This window comes from Engystomops pustulosus, chromosome 3 (genome assembly GCF_040894005.1).
Source record: "Engystomops pustulosus chromosome 3, aEngPut4.maternal, whole genome shotgun sequence".
Taxonomy (NCBI): Eukaryota; Metazoa; Chordata; class Amphibia; order Anura; family Leptodactylidae; genus Engystomops; species Engystomops pustulosus.
Genome location: NC_092413.1, coordinates 47,280,651 through 47,293,450, shown reverse-complemented (window position 1 = coordinate 47,293,450; position 12,800 = coordinate 47,280,651). Strand labels below are relative to the sequence as shown.

Genomic DNA, 12,800 nt, shown 5'->3' with positions numbered 1-12,800 from the left:
GCAGGTTTTTATGAAAACCACAACCTTTCTAGTCTGCAGTTACACAGTGCGGACTGTCATGTCTGATATCCGTCCATCAGGGCTCCACTAAGAGGCAGAAACACTGGTGTCATCTGGATGGGTATCAGAGCCATCACAATTCTGCTTAATCGGGTGTTTCTGAGCAATCGGGGTTAGAGAGTCGGCATCACTCTCTTACAAGGACAGAGATGGAGGATGGGCTGCAGAATAATAACTATTCTTTCAGTTTCTAATAGGGAATATAATGATAGAAATGCGCCTGTGTCTGAGGTTTTCGAAAGTTTTTTCTTTTACAAATAAACATATCCCCTATATGCAGGATAAGCGCCTCGTCATTTGGGTTCCAGCTGCTGGGACCAGAGGGGCTGCAGACGATGCGGTCGTATCCGGGCCCAAGCCGCCAAAGGGGGCCCATCAGCGTTTTTTACTCCACTGGCTTGGACCCCTAATATGGAAGGGGCAGTAGTGTACACGATCTCCGCTCAGTTTCTGTATGTGAGCCTTAAGCTCTTGAACAAACTTTTCTTATGTGACGCAGCCTCGTGTGTTTCTACGCGCAGGATTCCTCAGATCTGTGTCTGAGCACATGGTTGTGTTACATTTGCAGCAGGTTGCTAGGTGACTTCATTATTTCAGTAGCCACCTTCGTGTTTTTTTTTTTTTTTTGGGGGGGGGGGGGGGGTTGCCTTGCACAGAGTTGGATAAAATACAGTTGACTCACAGGTGGCAAATACGGACAAGATATCCATAGTTGGTGGCTATATAAATACATTTGTGTGCTGGTAGCCTGAGATCGAAAATGGGGTTGTGGTCAAAATGTCAGATCCTTGTGCTGGTGATTACTGTAAGTCACCTGTCCTGGGGTAGGCACTGTTACCCTAATGTTGGACCCCCAGTCTCCCCCCGAAGCTTTGTAATATAAAAATGGCATCTCGTTTTGTTCTCCCAGTGTAAGAAATGGCATACATCTCTATCACACCTGTGTCACCTGCCACTTGAAATGACAGTAATACACGTCAGAGCTGTAGTTTGTTGGCTTGGTGCTGAGCATTACACATGTGTCTCTGTATGAGGATATTCTAGTTCTGTAATCGCTCTCGCACAGTTTAGTGTCACCGGAGCAGTTCCTCTTTTTCCTCAATTATACTTTATGCTGCATTCTGTCATCAGCCGTAAATAAGCTGAAGCTGCAGAAAGCCCCTGCAATGCCCACTGACACTGCAGAAGGGATTAATACCGGCCTGAGTCAGCCTAAAACTTCTCCTGCCTTGTTCCTGCACCCTATAGATATAGGGAATGTTTACTGTGCATTAATATCTATCTTACAGTTATTGTGCAGAAATGTGTACATTATCACTGACTGACTGGAGGACAGAAACGTTTCCCAGCAGTTCCTCCAGTGTATTAGTGTGTATATATATATTATTTCTGTTATATGTGGGATTTGGGTAGTTTGGGGGTCTCTGTGATTCGTAGAGGATGTGTTCTGAATACACAGTTATCCTTGTATTCTGTTACCAGCGTGCACAGTCTCTTACCCTGCGACTCTTATACAGAACTTGTTGTATGGGGTCAAGTGATCCCTGAGGCTTACATACATGTGTGGTAGTGACACATCCCTCCGGGAGCACAGCCCGTGCCATTATAGTTACTGGGACCAATTTGATGTCAATAATAATAATATTAATTGCGTGCAATTTTGCTCATTATACACAAACCTGTGATAAAGCGAACACAAGTTCTGCACCAGCTCTGACCTGCAGCTCGTGTTCTCCAATTTTGTTAGGTACCAGATACAATCTGATAAGACCTCAAACCTCCCAGATCTCCCACATTGGGTTTCAATATTTCCGTCGGCCTCTGGTGGGCTCTTGTTTTTGGTACTTCTTGATGCAAAGAAAGGACTTTTTGGGTTTCATTTTCTGCCTATTGAATGGGGCTAGGAAGTCAAAATGTGAGAGGTGTTGGATCATCGAGATATCACTTTATTCAGTTTTTGTACCTTTATTTTTTAATATTGCAGACCTTTATTGGCTACGTAAAGGGACACCTGGCTGGCAGCATGTTGTATATAAATGTACCGTAATTTCCAACGTGCCTTTATGATTTCTGTCCACTCTGCAGTTTGCAAAATTCCCATTCTTAATCCATATTCTAATGAGACAGTTGATCCACCCAGGGTGTGTGTTCAGCACCCAGAGCGCTGATATTCCTGCCCGGACCCCTACTATTCCTGCCTGGGGTGACACTGGAAGAAGACAGAAGTCATCTAGGCAGACATAACAGTGCTCCGGTCCCTGTGGGTTCAGCAACTGCATCATTAGCATACAGATTAAACTGGGAATATCACAGAAATGGCATAATGCACAGAAATAATCATAATAAGGCATGCTGGAAATCTCATTGTATTTCTCTACAACCTGATGCTAGCAGATTATATCGCTTTGTGCAGATTCCCATTAAGGCCAATTGCTCTCAAACAACATAAAAATCATCCAGTGTAAAACAGATGAGTTCCATGTGATTTCTATTAGATTTCTCCTCTAGTTCCATACTAGTGCGCATCCGTTCTAGTGCTGATGTTTTTGTAGTCCTAGTGTCTTCCAAGTTGTCAGATTTTCTCATCCTTTTCTCACTGCTCTGAACTACCTTCTCTCTCTACGTACAACACGTATGGAAAAACTCATTTACTTCTATGAGGCTTTTTTTTGTTGCAAGAGAATGGACCCAAACTTGTAAATTCTGTGAGTATCTCTGCACAGACAGACAATCCATTGAGAACATGTTACATGTGCACGGCTCCTAGACAGTCATTTATCAGTGTTCAGTCACAGGGCTCTCCGAATGTACTTGTGCGAGGGGCCTAGTTGTAGGCAACTCTGACCAGCAGCAGACACTATGGTTGTAGTGAGGACATGGAAGGATACTGATCCACCTTCCCCGAGGCATTGGATTCTCCTCATTAAAAATATACTGGGCAGTATATGCTAACAGATGGTGTCCCCAAAAATGTGATCTAATATGGGCCAGATGGTACTATTGCCTCTGGAGTTGGGGTTGCTGTGGGAAGAGGGGGTGGCGCGTATGAATTTTGGGGTTGTGACTGATGTGTTGGGTTCTTGCGGTGTTCTGTGATTTTTGATTGACCGCCCTTGCTGTGATCTCTTCTTTAACATATTTTTGTGCCTTGAGTGTATTTGCTTGCCAATTTCATAATAAGCTATGCTGCACATGTTGTATTTTGTATGGTGGATTCTTTTTAATTGTTTAATTTTAAAAAAGTAAAAAAATATATATATAATTTTTTTTTTTTTTTTTAATAAAGAGTTGTCCACAATTTGAGCAGTTACCTTTCATTCCTATGTAATACAGTGTCATATAAATCCATAGAAGATAAATATCTCTATTTTCAGTTATCTTTCTCCAAACCTCTTCTCTTTTATTTAAAGAAGTTTAAGTTACCATCAAAATCCAGCGTGGATAAACCTGGAGCACTTACTCATAGATCCAGGCACTGTGACTGTGGTGATCTTCTTATATTTGTTATACATGGCCTCCTTCCTTCTAAAATAAACTTAAAAAATTACGTTAATAAGTCTGAGGCACTCTGGTGGGTGTTTCCAGCGCCCCTCAGTGCTGCAGATTCACAGGCTTTATAATGAGCAGAACATGTTTTACTAGTGATGTGTTGTTTGCGAAAAAGCTGGCTGTCTCACGTGAGCGACAGGAGTTTGCCTCCCTTCAGTGAGCTGATGGCTCACTTAACTCCGCCCCTAATCAGCTAATTGCCCCTAACCTGTGAAAACAGCCTGATTTTAAACGTTTATTTTAAAAGGAAGGAGGCCTTGATTGATAAGTATTAAAAAGATTACTAGTCGACGGTGCCTGGATCTATGAGTAAGGGCACGGTCACACGTTGTAACGCATTACTACAAAACGCAATGTAAACGAAATGTTAATGCATTAACACATGTTAACAGTAATGTAATTGGGCAAATCACCTCTCCTCAGCTATAGTAATGTAAATGAAACCAAAACCTGGTTTATCATGCTGGATTTTAATGTTAAATTTTCATTAAAGGACTTCTACCACTAGTTAACTAATTCTCCAAATTAGGCTGCTCATTCAGTCTAGGGGAAGGTTTTGAACCGTTTTTAACATGTTTTTGGGCATCTTTATTATTGAAACGTGAACTTTTTAAACGTGCCGGAGGCGCTTAGGCTGATGGTGCCCGAACGCCTCTCGGCTTCCCAGACTTTAATAAATGCTCCACATCCGGGGTAGCTTCTGCAGGTAAATTGCATATCTACATTATAAAGCTTATAACCTGATGGGCAGCATTGTAATAAATTATAAAAGATGCGCAGGGAAGAGCCACACATTGGTAATCTACCTCTGGAGCTACTAGAAAACAGCAGTTGCCAGACGATAGATTTCCTTTTAATGCCTCGCTCTCAATACATTCACCATCTCCTCCAGTGCTTAATGCGCAGCAACCTTATCCAGTAATGCAATACTGTGCCGCTGCCTCTGCATAGGTAGCACAGGGAAGCTACTTCAGAGGGGAAAACCGGTATATATGCAGAATAGAAGTGCCTGATACACTGTTATACTACACCACCGCTCTGTCGTCTGTAATTTCAGGAACTCTTTGCAGCTCCACAAGGAGTATTGGCTTCATTTCTACTAAGGGGATTTGTATTGATCACTTGGCTTCCTGATTATTACATTCCCAGGCTCAACATCTGCAAAGAGTTTGTATGTTCTCTCCGTGTTTGCGTGGGTTTCTTCCGGGTCCTCCTGTTTCCTCCCACACCACAAAACATACTGGTAGGTTGATTAGATTGTGAGCCCCATTGGGGACAGGGACAGATTTGGCAAAAACTCTGTGTAGTCCTGGCTAACTTGTGTGCGCTATATAAATAAAGGAATTATTATTATGTATGCAGAGCACAGGACACACATATTTCTTGTATAATTGTGTCTCAGAGAAGGACACACTGGGATCCCTGCCCTGCTAAGTAGATGATAAAGGGCTGTCCGTCATTGTTCCATCATTGTTTCTTTGAGTCAGTTACGTTGGGCGAGGGGGATTTGTTTGTGAATGGCATGTGGTAAGTAATAGGGTTTGTACTTTGTATCTTAGAGGATTTGTAGTTGCCAGAAGAAATGACTGTACACAATACTGTCCAGGCCTTGATCTATGGGGTCACATGAGGAATGTACAAACCTTTGTGGTTACAATGAAATGACTCAAGACGATGGTGCAGTTTGTTTTTTCTCAGTATATAGGACATGTTTACATGCTTTTGCCTTTGAGGGCTTTCACATACATTGTGGAGTCAGTTTTGTCTGGTTGTTACAGCGGCAGTGAACTGGAAGTTCTAGTATATGTGCATTTCCATTACTTGTATACATTTGTCCCATTACCTGGTAACGTGATTCACAGCTCTGCACTCATCTTTACCTTTTATGAGGCGCTTCCCTCTGCACAATCTGATTTCGACAATATTTTCTCATATCCCCCATAAATAGCCCTTCACAGTGTAATCCATCTGATCAGTGGGTTTGCTAGCTTTTATCTCATCCAATATTTTGGCGGTAGAAAATGCTTTTATGGCGGAGACCTAATAAAAAGAGGAAAGAAAATCTAGTCCTTAAAGGAACTGGTCATCAGAAATTGGCCTAATTTAACCACTAGCAGTATGTTGTCAGGTAGCTGGGCCACTTCTGGATTCTGGATGTTTCTTTTATGGCCCAGTGTGGTGGCATCATCCAGAAAATCAACTTGGAAGTAAGATGTAAATTGGTTATATGAAGTCTAGGAGGCAGGAGGAATGTAACATTAAAGTCCAGCTCTCCCTGCCTTATTACAACCCCTTTACTGTAATTATGGTCCTGCGTCCAGGGACATCATTGATGAGCTTTCCTGCATATGTCCGGCATATGTTAACTATAATGAACTTGACTTCATTGTTAGACTTGATACAACCAATTGTCCTCTCTCTTCAAAGTTGATTTTCTAGGTGTAGCCACACCTTCAGTTTTTCAGATGCAATTTTTGAAGCCAAAAGAAGATGTGGACCATAATGGGTGAGGACTTACCATTGACAGAAGCTGCTCCTCCTCTATTTTCACTGTATCCTGGTTTGGACATCAAAAACTGCATCTGAAAAACTGAAGGTGTGGATGCACCCTCAGGATGATGCCACCTAGCTAAGCCATGAAATAAATGTGATCTACTGCCAAGATATTGGATGTGATAAAGCCTAGCAAACCCACCGATCAGATGAATTACACTGTGAAAGGCTATTAAAGGGGTTGTCCGAGAATTGAAAAAAAAAATTATATGTGACCGGGATTGCCCCCGCTGTATCTTGTGCTGGTATATGGGGAAGGGTGGCTGAGGCCGGATGGAAGCTGAACTCATCGCAGCTTCTGTGCCCCTGTAAATAAACTACACCGAAGCGACTATGCCGCAGTACACCAGGAGGGACCGCAGAGGTCCTCAAAGGCACAATGTGGAGGTGAGCAGGTTTTATTGTGCCTGTTCTTGATGAAAGGTTCCCTTTAAGCCATGTAGCGTTTTTATATTTTAGCTCTGTTGTACGGTGATGTCCACAAGCCTCAGGAAACTTGTTACATGAAGGTTATTATGTCTTTATCAAAGTAAAGCAAAAACAGGCCATAAACTTTTATTCTTGACACTTTGTTATTTATGGTTCTTTCCAAGTGACTCACAAGTAAATAACCGGTTCACCTCATTTTTCTGGAGCAAGCAAAACACTTTGCAAAATAATCCTAAAAGTCGTGTAAGGCCATGGGTCTTGACCTGGACTTGTGCAGAAGACAGTGAGGTTTGACTGGTACATGGGCTAACAGGACAAATTCAAGGGATTGTCCCGAGGTTTTCATGGCTGAATCAATGAAATTATCAGTATCCTATGGATGGAGGGAGTCCAAGCTCTTCCACCAATCTTATTATGTAATATAATAAGATGTAGACAGCTCCATTCTTAAGATAGTGGTCAGACTAGGTTACTGCAGATCAGGTGTCATCAGCTGATAAACCGAGAATGGATCAGGAAGCGGAGAAGAGCTGAGCTCTGGGGTGCTGAGTTTAGCTTGTAGAAATGAGCAATGTAATTTATTGCTAGTACAAGATGATCCTGTAAGGCAATGACATTATGTTGCATGTTATGGGGTAGCAGTGTGTACATGTGCCACCTCGACATAGTGATCCCCTGCCAAGCATTCTGCTTTTGGCTGTCGCCTCTCTAGGTTTCAGCACTAAAGCAGCCTGGAGCACCTCATCATTGTAGGATCTGGGTGTCACCCACCACCACCACCACCACCACCACCACCACCACCACCACCACTCATTAGTGTCAAAAACACCCGATGAACCAAACAACAAGAGCTTGACAGCTGTGAAAGCCAGACACAAAAGGCAACATTTTCAAAAACTCTTTTCATTAAAAGTAAAGTCTATATATAGTAACCTTTTAAGGGAACTGAAATTCAACATCATGCGAGTCTCTTTAGATGTGTAATGTACTAAAGTGTGTTTTGATCCACTCAATCATTATTTGTGCAATGCCTTCTACAACTGGGTCTACAAGTAGAATTCACAGTGTAAGGGTCCTCTCACATGAACACATGCTCGCTCAGGCAAGCATACGGCAGGCTGGAGAAGGGATGGGGGTGACCGCTGCTCACCCTCCCCTCTCCATAGGGAGCCTGCAGCTTACTGTTCCGTGCCCATGCACAATGCACTTCTATGGCGCTCATATGCTAGCTGCCATGTACAGGCAGCATAAGGCCACCATAAATGCTCATGTGAAAGGGGCCTAATGCTCCGTGCACAAACGGGAAAGTTGTTCCCTGTTTTTTTTGTTTTTGTTTTTTTCCCCTTCGTATGAATGCATTGGCCTCGCCACATTTCGGGGTGGGAATAGATCTTGCTCTATAGTCTGCGTCACAGCTCAGTCACGGTGCAATGAGACAGGCTGAACATGGACTCTGTACAATACGCCTCACTGGGGACTATGGGCTAGCTCCTGTGTTTCAGCAGCTCGCGGCCTTCATTTACAATCATGATCATGTTCTGACACATTATCAGTACTGACGCTTCAGTTTAGCTGGAAGGCAGGGTGTCCTTGGATCATGGATGCAAGGACTCCCATTCTGTATAATGTGTTCAGTCCATGGGAGAGGACCAGCATTCAAATCTATTTCCACAGACAGAACAAGTTCATATGCAGCGGGGCTAATTGCTATGAGTTTGTTACAGCTTTTACCCTTTTAAAGTGTAGGACTGCAGGATAAATTGACATATAGCATGATAGGTTTTTTATGCATTATATGGGGATTTTTTTTTTCCAATAGACCTGATATTATCGCCTAGTACCTCCCTGGTGCACCCAGCGTTCTACAATGTTTACAATGAAGGGCTCAGTCAGGTGACCATTGCCAGAATGACAGGATCCAAATATGATCATCTGTGCCTTTGTATTGAAGGAGCAATTGCTGGCGCGGAAGTAAAATGCCCCCATTTGAGCAGGTTTTTAGAAAGCTGTAAAATGAGATCACTGCTGTAGCTGTTGGCATTGGTGCATTGGCACGCTGCCTGCTTACTGTGCCCTCTCCTGCATTTTCTCACAGCTTTTTTCTGAATACATTGCATTCTATAAATAGGTAACGGTGTGCGGGGAGCCGCGCGTCCTGTTCATGCACAAGACCGTATATATAAGTGTATACTGGGCTGTAATCATTGTGCAGACAGTAAAGAACTTCTGTCAAGCATAAGATCCATTTAGATTTATTTATTTTATTGCATGTAACCAGTTTATATATTATTTTTTTCCCCCATGCATTATTCAGCTAAATCCAATCACTGATGGGAATAAATGGTTACTTATATGATATACTCAACGCTAAACACAATGGTGCATTAAACTTAAACCATTATACACGAGGAGACTAAAGATTTATATAGGGTGCTCTCTATTTAAATTGGTTGCATCGACTTTGGTACCTTTGTACAGGGGATAACAAGCTGATCAGTGAGGGTCTGACTGCTGGGACCACCAGCAACCAGAGAATGTGGGTCCTGTCCTTACTAATGGGTGGATGTGTCATAAATGGTCTAAAGGGGAGAAACCCTTTAATATGCTGTCCCTCACATTACTGTCAATTTCGTAATGCCAGGTGAACAACTCCAGGTGCATCATATTTTTACCCCAATCAGAAAATACATGCCAATATGCGTGGCCCGAGGGCAAATATGAAGGGGACTGGCCACTACTGGGTGGTCATATGACCTGACGCATTCATTTGCAGATTCCACAGAAAAGCGCTGGTGTTTTAGAAGAAGTCGCTAATGGATACTTCGGGTCACAGAGCCGCACAGCCAGCGGTTTATTAAATAATAAACAAAGTGCAGGGAAAAGCTTGAACATATTTATACGCATGAGACTTTCCTCCAAGAGTAAACTTCATGTTCAAGCGTTCTTAGAAACGCCTGGGGGCAGGACTCGCATGCATCTGCATTGGTCATTGTTTTTCTCTATGCATCTATTCCATACTGTGATTACGGCATTATATCTCTCCCAGCCTGCAGTTATTCTTGGATTTGATTATTATTATGGTGAATTACAGCCTTGCTGGAATGTTGCTGACTCCAACATTTTTCCTAGGATCCTGTGCACGGCTTTCAGCTGATTGTTAAGACCTGGCGTCGCTTTTGTTTTATATGCCTACGTTTCTCTTTAAGATTTTTTTTTTCTAGGCCATTGCTCATTAGATCCGCTAAAAAGTGGTGGATTTTTGCTTGCTGCATCAGGACTAAATATAGAAGAGAACATGACGTGTTGTAATGAGCAGGCCGGGGTTTAGCTCTATTTTATATGTTAAATGTTCACTGAGTATAACTGTTATAGCTGCTTATTGTAGCCTAGGGCTAAAGTACAGTAAATTGCCAATTACCAGAGATCCGTTTGTAACTAGGGGTTGTCTGTAAGTCGGGTGTTCTTAAGTAGGGGACCGCCTGTACTTTATTTTGATGGCAGATCTTTTGTTTGCTCAGCTGTAATATTTGCTCAGTGTAGTAAAAATGAGGTCAATGCAGTGATATAAAGTTATATATTCGGCAGTCCTTGTTTTCACTATGTTTAAGGACCATAGCATTGCCAGGGGGCATGTTTCAGATACCGCTGCTATTCGTATATTCATCTGTATGTAGCCCTTGTGTGGTGGCAAGAACCGGCCATTCTAGTGTCTGTAGTTAGAGCCATCGCTGAACATATTCTGCATTTCTCTTATTTGTGTGAGACTCCTGGGGCAATTCTTATAGGAGGTCCTTGTAGCTGTCAATCACTGGGCAGGAACAACCGCTGCACGCCCATAGGCATATCATGAAAGGGGGAATTTAGATCAACAAAATGAGAATTATTCTTAACCTTTTGCAAAAATTACAATTTGCTCAGCTCCTTCTGATCTATGTGTAACATACATCGCAGTGATCCATGAACTTGCCATTTCCTTTTTAATGGATTGGTGGCCCGGCCGATTAAAATAACCAACGTGGGGACTGATCCATTACAAATATTCCCTTTGCATATAATTTTGTCACTAATGGCTTAAACTACACTAAGACTCTCTGCGCAGCCCGACTTCTTTGTGCATCCTGCCAATAAGGACTTATTCACACAAACATGAACGCTCTGTAAACCACAAACCGTTTTCTGGCCACATTTCACAGTCTGAACACTGCCCTATAGACAGGAGTCTGGCATCCTGGTAATAGATGATGCAATATGTTTTTGCATGCCCCAAGAAAACTGAATCATCCACAGGGATGCAGGGAATCCTTGTAGAGTTAAAATACACCTCTTAGCATTGCTGGAAGAGTGCACAAATCGCCTTAATTAAAAAAAATGGTCATGCATAATGTTTTTTTTATTCTGGGAAATTATTTCTATAACTTCTTGCATGCATTAATGGCCATGATTATAAATGCACTTTACATCATCCACAAAGTATAACTCTTTCTGGTACCTATATCAGCTTGTGCTGCTTTGGCTTGGGGTCCCCAACCTGTGACCCCCTAATCCTGTATGAGTGCACCTCGCATCATTGTACATGTGAAGTCTGTACAGCAAAGTACCTTCTCCTTGTTTCATTTTCTGCAGTATGGTGCGTCTATAGGACCATCACCGATCACCTTGTTAACCTGTAGATAGGGGTTAATGTGCAAACGTCATGGTCTTTGTTCTCTCAGAGGTGATCATAGGATGAGGTCTGCCAGATGCACCTAATAGCTGCACAGGAGAAACTTGTGCCCTAAAAAGGGGCATTTTGGGAACCTGTTCTTCTTGAGTTTTTTTTAACTCAAGATCTGAACATCTGTGACAAAAAACAGACGTGTACAGACCCATAGAAATTAAAGGGTCAGTATGCTATCTGCAAAAAAACACCACTGAGAACCCTCCCTTTAGAGCAGTGATGGCGAACCTTTTAGAGCCCAAGTGCCCAAATTTCAACCAAAAGCCATGTATTTATTGTAAAGTGCCAGCACAGCAATTTAAGCAGCAATTTATTTCTCCTTGTTCTTTAACAACTTTTAATCATTCAGCCTCCTAAAGACACCAACCCATTTGAAAGGAGGAGGGCAAATTCATCTATCATTGTAGGAAGGTTCTGCAGAAGAGTCCTGTCTGGTGAACTTCATTCTGGGGCGATGGCCTGCGTGCCCACAGAAAGGGCTCCGAGTGCCACCTTTGGCACCCGTGCCATAGGTTCGCTGAGCCTGAGTATGTTGACACTTTATGGTGGCAAGAGATGAGTGACATACAAAACCCATCTAGTGCTGATTTTTATTGAAGGACCATGTAAATCACGTTTATCATGTTTGTTTTTGACCGTAGATTTCCTTGAAGAAATTCCACCCTGTTTTGTCAAACATTTATTTGTTTAGGGGATGAGAAATCTTTAGAATGATGATAAATTTATCGAATGGTAGGAAAACTTATTATAGATCGTATAAATGAGAAAACTCAGGACTAATTTTTTCTTAACTAGGATATTTGCTGGAATGACATCTCTGTATTGTGGGGATTAGGAAGGACGTGACCTGCTGCCTGCAGTACTGATTCCTTGGTATTAGGCTGCACCGATCGATGTTGGCTCCGCTCTCTTTAGATCACATTATCTGTAGTACTGGAAAGCGGAGAAGTGGTTTTACTTCAGATTCTTAATTTAGCACAAGATGACGCCGGAAAATCTGCTGCAGCTTGTGTGGTAACAATGAAAGGGTTTGTTTACAGGGTGTAACAAAAAGGTCAGGACAGTGGAATATCTTGAGAAATTTACATTTTTGATTTGAATAAAAATACTGAAAAATATACATGTGGAATATATTTCCAAAATCTATCCAATGATGCCAAACTTGGGCCCCATAGCCCCACCCCGCAGGACATCTACCATCTGCTTAGATGATTATTACTTACCTCCCCGTCCCATCCCCGCATTCACCAAGCTTCATTTCTTATATGTCGTATGCCTGTATTTCTGAGAAAAATAATTTTATAAAATATGCAAACTAGCCTGGTGACGCTTGGGAACATGGGGACAGGATGGGGAGGCAAGTAATACTCCGCTACCATCAGGTACCTTAAATGGAAAAATGGAAACCCTCATATATTTTTTTTTAATTATTTTTTTATTGAAGATAAGAATTTTATTGATTGAATAGGTCTTTTTCAAATTTGGCGCTGTA

The 12,800-nt window shown here is 42.2% G+C and overlaps 1 protein-coding gene across 2 annotated transcripts in view; it reads left to right on the top strand.

The window, feature by feature from the left end:
* The window catches only part of ABHD12 (abhydrolase domain containing 12, lysophospholipase), a 47,193-nt gene that overhangs the window by 14,603 nt on the left and 19,790 nt on the right, over positions 1-12,800 (top strand). The window lies entirely within an intron of this gene.